The sequence below is a fragment of the Salvelinus fontinalis genome, chromosome 2 (genome assembly GCF_029448725.1).
Source record: "Salvelinus fontinalis isolate EN_2023a chromosome 2, ASM2944872v1, whole genome shotgun sequence".
Taxonomy (NCBI): domain Eukaryota; kingdom Metazoa; phylum Chordata; class Actinopteri; order Salmoniformes; family Salmonidae; genus Salvelinus; species Salvelinus fontinalis.
In genome coordinates this window covers 33,895,789-33,903,395 of record NC_074666.1, presented here as the reverse complement: position 1 = coordinate 33,903,395, position 7,607 = coordinate 33,895,789, and the positions used below count along the sequence as shown (strand labels likewise).

General features: G+C 42.9%; 1 long non-coding RNA gene across 1 annotated transcript; it reads right to left on the bottom strand.

Annotated features, from left to right (window-relative positions):
- Positions 1-261: 261 nt before the first annotated feature.
- Positions 262-1,990, bottom strand: LOC129817483 (uncharacterized). Its single transcript, XR_008753709.1, has 2 exons — positions 1,036-1,990; positions 262-624 (listed from the first exon to the last, which is right to left on the bottom strand). It is a non-coding gene; the product is annotated as an uncharacterized LOC129817483 (long non-coding RNA).
- Positions 1,991-7,607: the final 5,617 nt, after the last annotated feature.

Here is a 7,607-nt window from a genome sequence, read left to right as displayed (position 1 = left end):
ATATTGCCATAACTGTTCCTGCATACTGCTGTGTAAATGCACCTAGGTCTCCAGAGCAAATAAACGTCTTGAATACAAGCCATGGGTACTTATTTGCTTTATCGACAGACTAATCTACTGTTTTATTAAAACATGTTTACTTGGCAAGAAATTAAAGTTTAAATGATACACCAACCCCCTGCATGATTTGTTTTATCAGGAAGATTGAAGCTAGTTTAACCAAATACATGTCACGAATATCACAATGAATTGATCCAGAAGTTGAAGTCAACACTTTATTGGTTTCTGATGCACCTGGAATTGTTTACTCACTGAATCTAATACATTCAAAAATATTATATAACACCATTATATACATATGTACAAGAGCTAGAAATATCTATACCACAATGCAGTTGTGAGCATACTGGGCATTCTGTGTTATACTACAACATCAGTCTCACTGAATATGTACGTTGTGTTGCCTGAATGTTCCAGTCAGGGTCCTGAATGTTCTTCAGCTGGTGAACCTCTTCTTGTGTTGGGTAATGACATTTGGTTTAGCAGGCTTTGGCGCGGTGGCAATGTTCTTCACCACCCACTGCTTCGACCTCTTGCAGAAGCTTTGTATGTACTCTAAGTCCCCTGGAAAGACATGAAGACTTATCATGGGGGTGTGTAATCATACAATGAACCATGTTCATCTGTAAACATAAAAGGGTACAGTAGACTGGTATGTGTTTTGTTACACACAGTCAATAATGGGGCATTGAGATGGGCTGTTAGCAAAGATGTGAAAAGGTTGAGGGGGGCTTGACTTGTAGACCATCTAGTCATGTATAGTTGTATATGAGCACCTACAGTTGTGCTGTTGGGTAGACAAGCACTGCCAACAATAGAGTAAATAGTCTAGAAGAGTATACTAACAGCCCCTCTGCCTCATGCCAAATAACTGACTGTAAGGGTGTAAAAAGTTTGAGGGACACTTGTCTTGTAGACAGTTTAGCGTATTGGTGATTCTGTTTTCTCAAGAGGGTATTGTGCTTTCATAAATACCTTTGGCTGTCCTGGCTTGTTTCAAAGTCAGATGATGTTGAACTTGAGCTTATTCCAGACTGAAAGCTTTAATCCAACGGGTCCACAGCCCCCCCCGCCCCCGTAATGTCAATAATAATAATAATAGTAAGGGGGGCTTATTTTTGTCTTGTTTGCATATCCCAACCCCACTGAGCTTGATGTCGATGCCGCTGCAGATGTTGATGAGATCGGACTCTAAATAAAACCCATAATGCTAGTCACGTTAGCCTCTGCGGTAGTTAGCTAGCTAGCCAGCTAACGTAACCTAACGAAGCTAATGTTAGCTTGCAAAGTTTCAAATAACATCGCCAGATAGCAGCTGGCTAGTTACATCATTATGCTTTGGAATGTCTAGCCAGCGCTTATAAAAGCTACCTAGCTAGATTTTGGTTTAGATAAACAAATGTAGTTCGATGGTAGTTAACTAGTTAGCTAGATAAGGTTACCTACGTTACCTCAGCTTGCCTTCTTTTCTGCTGCACTGATGTTGGCTGATCAGATGCCCCCCTCTTTGAAGTGAAGGGGAAATTCACTGGAATAGCATCACTTTTCAATTTTTGACGACATGGCAACCCCATCAGTTGAGACTTTAGTTCCGCTTAAAAAACCTCTGGCTGAAAGTGCTGGCTACAAAACCAGACATTTAGATTTTTCACCCATTAATTGGATACCCTACTCCTCCACGGGGCGGTCCCCCACGTCCTGAAATCGCTAGGAATTCTGGATATTGTGGTTGGCTTACAACCAGGAAATGTAGCTGGACCGTTTCTACCGGTGAGATGCAGAAATGCTCCTATTTTTGTGTAGTGAGGAAATTCAAAATTTTTATGGCACATCTAATATTTTAAAAACATATCAATGGGCATATATAGTGAAATAGAGCAGTGGTGAAATTTCCCTTGAATCTTCTACTGACTCTTTAAACCAGCCCATCATCACAGGTGTGACAGACAGTGGGTCTTTGATCGTGGTTGTCTAAGTGTTCCCTCCTACCTCTATTTACAATGACCTAATGGGGCCTTTATGAGAGGGCAGGTGGACATCACAATAAGCCCTGTCAATTTAATCCCACTGACTGCTGTCAGGTCAGAATGGAGCTGGTGCTCCTTTTATGAGCAGTTTGACCGCGTGGCTCCTCAGAGTCAGAGTCATCCCATTCCTCTGTGCTGTGGGATTGGGTGACTGGGAGAGCAGCGTAGCCCTGTTCCATGGAGAGGGGTCGGTTGGCGTCAAGACTGATTCCCAGGATTTGTGTCTGTGGTGGTGAGATTACTACTTGGTGTAGTTTAGTTTAGACCTTTCTCCGGCTTCAGCAGAACATGTTCGCAAGCGGCTGGCACGGGGTCACCCTGATCCCTGCTTGCCCATTCTCTCCTCCTCCTCCCTTGTTCTCCTTTTCTTGTCTCTGTGTTTTTTTGTGATGTTATCTTTTCACTCTCCTCCCACTCACTGCTGTTCCCTGAAGCTGTCTCGGGCTGAACAGCTCATTGTTTTTGTCCTTGTCCTGGTTTCCAACACGGCATGACTAGTCAGGGTGCTTAGCTGTTTCCTACACAGCCCCCTTTGAAAGGAGGATGGGTCAGAAGAAGGCCAATGCCGACTTAAAGACAATTCATCCTCTCGCAGCAACACTCAGACTGTATCCTACATGTCAGTGTTCATTCTCATATCAGGACTGAACAATACTGAGCCCTGTTAGCGTGTGATTTATTTGGATCCATGCACTATATGTGATTAATCTTCTTACTGTATGTAAAATCAACAAAACATCCTCCTTTTTATAGATGAGAAGCAACATAATGAAACATCTGAGCGTGTGAACAAAGAATGGTGATGCAGCTCAATAGCATTTTTTTTTGTATTACTAACACAGGCAGGCAGCGAGTACTGTGCAGGCATTGCCATGACAAAATTAAACAATCCTCCTTTCAGCTTTGTCTGTTTACATAAGTTGTCTCCTTTCGTCTTTATTTTTATTCTGATCATGCACATGCTGAGGCGTTACACAAATCAAGAAGGAACTCCTTGCAGATGGGTTGATGAAAGCTGTTCTCTCTGCTCCATGGGGGGTGGAGGGGGGCTGAGTGATTGAAGAGAAGACATGTTGTTCTGTTCATCACGAGGGCTCTAAAATTGATGTGCCCTTTTGGCTCTGCCGGGGTGACCTTAAAAATCTGAAACTCTCGACGAGAGGCACGGCCACTGTCTCAGCACTGATCAATCTCCATCCTCTGCTGCCCTCAGCTCCCCCTCTGTGCCATTCACACACAGACATCACTACTCAAATAATACAGTTTGTTCGTAAAGCTGGTGGCATGTCATCAATAACAGGTTATAGCAGCTCTCATGAGATCTGTGGAATCAAATTAGCAGGCTTGTTGGAAAGCTATCTAGCTAGGCTGAATTGCCAAATAGCATTATGTTACCTTTGTGTGAAGGTAACAACCCCACTCCTGAGATTGACTGGCAATGGGGATCTGACATTACAATTTGCAATGACCACATAGGAAGGAGCCGGCTGGAGAAGTATTTGGGTAAATAGAATCTCTTTCAGGCCATTTCTCTCTCCGGAAAGGAGGCAATGAAACCCTTTATCTACTACGTGCCCAAGAATAATTATATTTTTTTCTCTCTGGCCTTGCATTGCATTGTTACTCGATAATTACCGTGGTCCTTGGAGGATTCTCATTAGGGTGTTGACCTTGAGGAGGCTCATGCAACATTGACATCTTGACTAAAGACCGGAACACTCTTCATTCCATTCCACAACACACAGCGCAGGCAGGGACACTCCGATCACATTGTCCACCGTGAGCCAACTGGAGCGGAAAAGCCAGTGGAAGTTCAGGAAGCATGGATAAAAAAACTCTGAATGTGATGAGGTGCTGCAAGGGCAAGATGTCTTTAACGAGCCCCCCTCCCCCTCCTTCCCCTCAGCCCATTACTTCAACCCCCCCCCCACTCCCTGACAGTCCCTAGCCCCACCTCCACACACACTCATTACTCCCACAGCACACATAACTAGCCATTCCTTCAACCTCTGCACCTGTTCCTACCCCCATCTCTATTTCTCTTCTCCTATCCCCCCTCCACAAATGTGTTGTTCTGTTGTTGCTTTGGCGAGGAGGGACACAGCAGGGTGAGTAATTCTCCCGGTGATACTACCTCCTGACCTTTCATTACACCTAAGGAAAAGAGGGATTTTTCCTTCCCTCAGAAGCGTCACTCCTCATCCGCCATGACGGCTCCTGGTGCATTGTGGATCTGGGCCTGTGTGTGCCCCAGGAGTCGGGGGGAGGGGTCTGTCCTGTCACAGTGTGGAGCATCAGGCAGTGGGGGCTGAGGCTGGGGCCAGAGCCTAGGGTGGCCTACAGGCTGACAGCAGACAGACCTGCTCCTTGTTAGCTGTAACACCTCTAAGCTGAGGAAGATGTCAGCCAACAGACAGCATCACAACCATCGGGCATATCACCTTTCCACTCATCCGACCCCCATACCTAACCCCCTGCAGCATTTGGATGTGCTCCTGCCTAAAATGCAATTAACATCTTCAATGCTGTATGACAATAAACACAGGTGTGATACTCAGTGTTGGGGAAGCTACTCTGAAATCATAGTTACCAAACCAGTAATTACTTCACACTGGAACAAGCAAAACTAAATCTACCCTTAATAAAAAATATAGTTTACTTCACTAAAGCTACTCTGAAAAAGTAGTTCACCACATCCAAGCTACAAATTGTAAGAACAGATCCCTCTGAAATCAGAATGGGTCCTTTTGCCTATTAAACACAAAAAAGATGTTTAATATGTGAAAATTAGGAAGGTCTGATTCCGAAAAAGAAAGGAATTCAGCCATCATTTATTTTATTTGAGCTAAAAAAGTAGTGTGTAGTTCCAGTAGTTAGCAACATTGCCAAAAAAGTAATTAACTACTGAAAACACTACCTAGATTTGAATTTAGTTCAACTACAACCAAGCTACTACAAAATGTAGTTGAATTACTAGTTGAACTACATAACTCCTTAATACTATGGCTCTTTGGACAGCGAACATGACTGGTCCACTGTACAACACCAATGCAATAAATAAAGAAAGAAAGGACATGATACAATTAACATACCACATCCATGGTGAATTCAAAGTCCAGAGAGCAATGAACTAAACAGTGATATTATTTCATATTCCTATTGTCCAGTATGAATAGTCCGGTGAGTTAGATCATTAAGAGTTTCCTGTGTTCTGTGGTTCATTATGAGTGGATAGGAGGGGGCTTGTCAAGTCACGACAACCAACCACATAACCTCCACATGGAAACAGTCAGGCAGCTAATTCCTTAGACCCAACAGAGCACGCACAGAATATACTATTTCACTAGCTCAAAAAGCAAAAAGGAGATATATGAATAGACTGTGCAGAGAGACACAAAGGGAAGAGATTGGTAGTAGGACTGACTTGCAAGATAGAAAGTGGCTAGCTAAGAGCATTTGGAGGAGTGCGTGGGCCGTGGGCGAATCAACAGAGCCTGAGTGGAGCCAAGGCTGTATATACAGTATGTCACAGTAACAAAAGTGAAGCAGCTCCTTCATTTGAGACCCTATGTACGTAACCCCCCACCCCATTCCACTGTAGCTTTTACAAAGCCTCTTTTCTGCAGCTTTTCCTAATTTACACCGAGCCAGAAGAATGGGTAATTGCTGACCAGAAAACAGGTTTATTTTGCTATCCTATTAAAACATACATGTTGACAATGCTCCACTTTCTGGAGAGAGATGAGCAGGGAGGCAGCACTAATGCTGCAGGCTTCACACATCTCAAAACCACAACGCAACACACAGGGGTGGGACACTCAAAATTAGAACTGGGATCACATCCACATCTGTGGCACAACAAACAGCACTTTGTTTTTGGAGGGAATTGGGCGCTGTACCCCGTGCTCTGGAGTCCTAATTTCCTCCCGGTCCCATAGTAACAAACTCCTTTGTCAGTGATGGAAGCTTTGTAGATATTTACGCGCCAGGGGAAATATAATTTATTTTTTTATTATTCCAAACAATGGAGCTCACGCTGAGTCTGAAATGGGTCACAAATGGATTATAATTTTTTTGTTTGTTTGTTTTTTGACACTACTTTCATTCTTTATTTTTAGATGTAGTAAGGAGAGAGTGTTTCAATAAGTCCATCAATAAACATTGTTGTTTCAGTTTTTAAATTATACCCTTGGAAAGTCTCTTGAATACATTGCAACTAAAAAGGTTGCCAATTCCAAACCATACGTGTACATACTGTGTGTGAAAATGAAGATATTGACAGAGCATTGTATTAACCTGGCTTATGCTGATAATTACAAAACATCAACACCTAGCCATACCCCTCCTACATGGTGATAAAAAAAATGTTTCCTACTTGACAGCAATGTGGTAATTTTCTAGAGAGTAATAATGAAGGTTTTGAATTTGTCATTTTAGAAATATAAGATGTTATGCTTTTAGTTTGGCACACATTGAGGTATCCATTAGAACACCACTGTAACGGTATTGCTCCTCCTCTTCAACCGAAGAGGAGGAGTAGTGATTGAACCAAGGCGCAGCGGGTTGTGATGACATATGTATTTACAGAAAAGACGAAAAAACACGAACTTGACTATAAACTAACAAAACAACAAAACGGAGTAGACAAACCTGGACATGTGAACTTACATAAAACGCAGAACTCACGAACAGGAAAATGACTACACAAAAGACCGAACTTACAAACAAACCGAACAGTCCCGTATGGTGCGACAAACACTGACACAGGAGACAATCACCCACAAACAAACAGTGTGAACACACCTACCTTAATATGACTCTCAATCAGAGGAAATGAAAAACACCTGCCTCTAATTGAGAGCCATATTAGGTCACCCAAAACCAACATAGAAACAGAAAACATAGACTGCACACCCAAACTCACGTCCTGACCAACTAACACATACAAAAACTAACAGAAAACAGGTCAGGAACGTGACAACCACTAACAGAACACTAGACATTAAAGAGGTTGAACGGGATCTTAAGCACAATGAATTGGATTCGTAACATATCATCCGAATTGAATAAAAAAAAAAAAAACATGATCATTGAGTGAAATAAAAACAATACAAATTGTAATAAAAAAGTAAGAATAATATACATATTAACAACTGCAACAGTGATGAATGTCATTGGGGTGGGGGTGGAGTAAAGGTCTGAGTAGCGTGGATGGGGGGGCAGCAGGAGAAAGAATGTCAATAGAGGGAGCAGCATGTAAGGTAAGGGAGAGTTGAGGGTGTGGGGGAAGCAGGTAGCTGACTAGTGGTGGCTATTCAGCAGTCCGATGGTCTGAGGGTAGAAAGTATTGGTCAGTTTTTCATTTTTTTGTCTAGCCTGGTTCCTTCTGAAGTCCCCAATCAGCTCGTTTGTTTTGCTAATGTTGAGGGAGAGGTTGTTAACCTGGCACCACACCGTCAGAGTGCCTACCTCCTCCCTGTAGGCTGTCTCATCATTGTTGGTGAACAGGCCTACTACTGA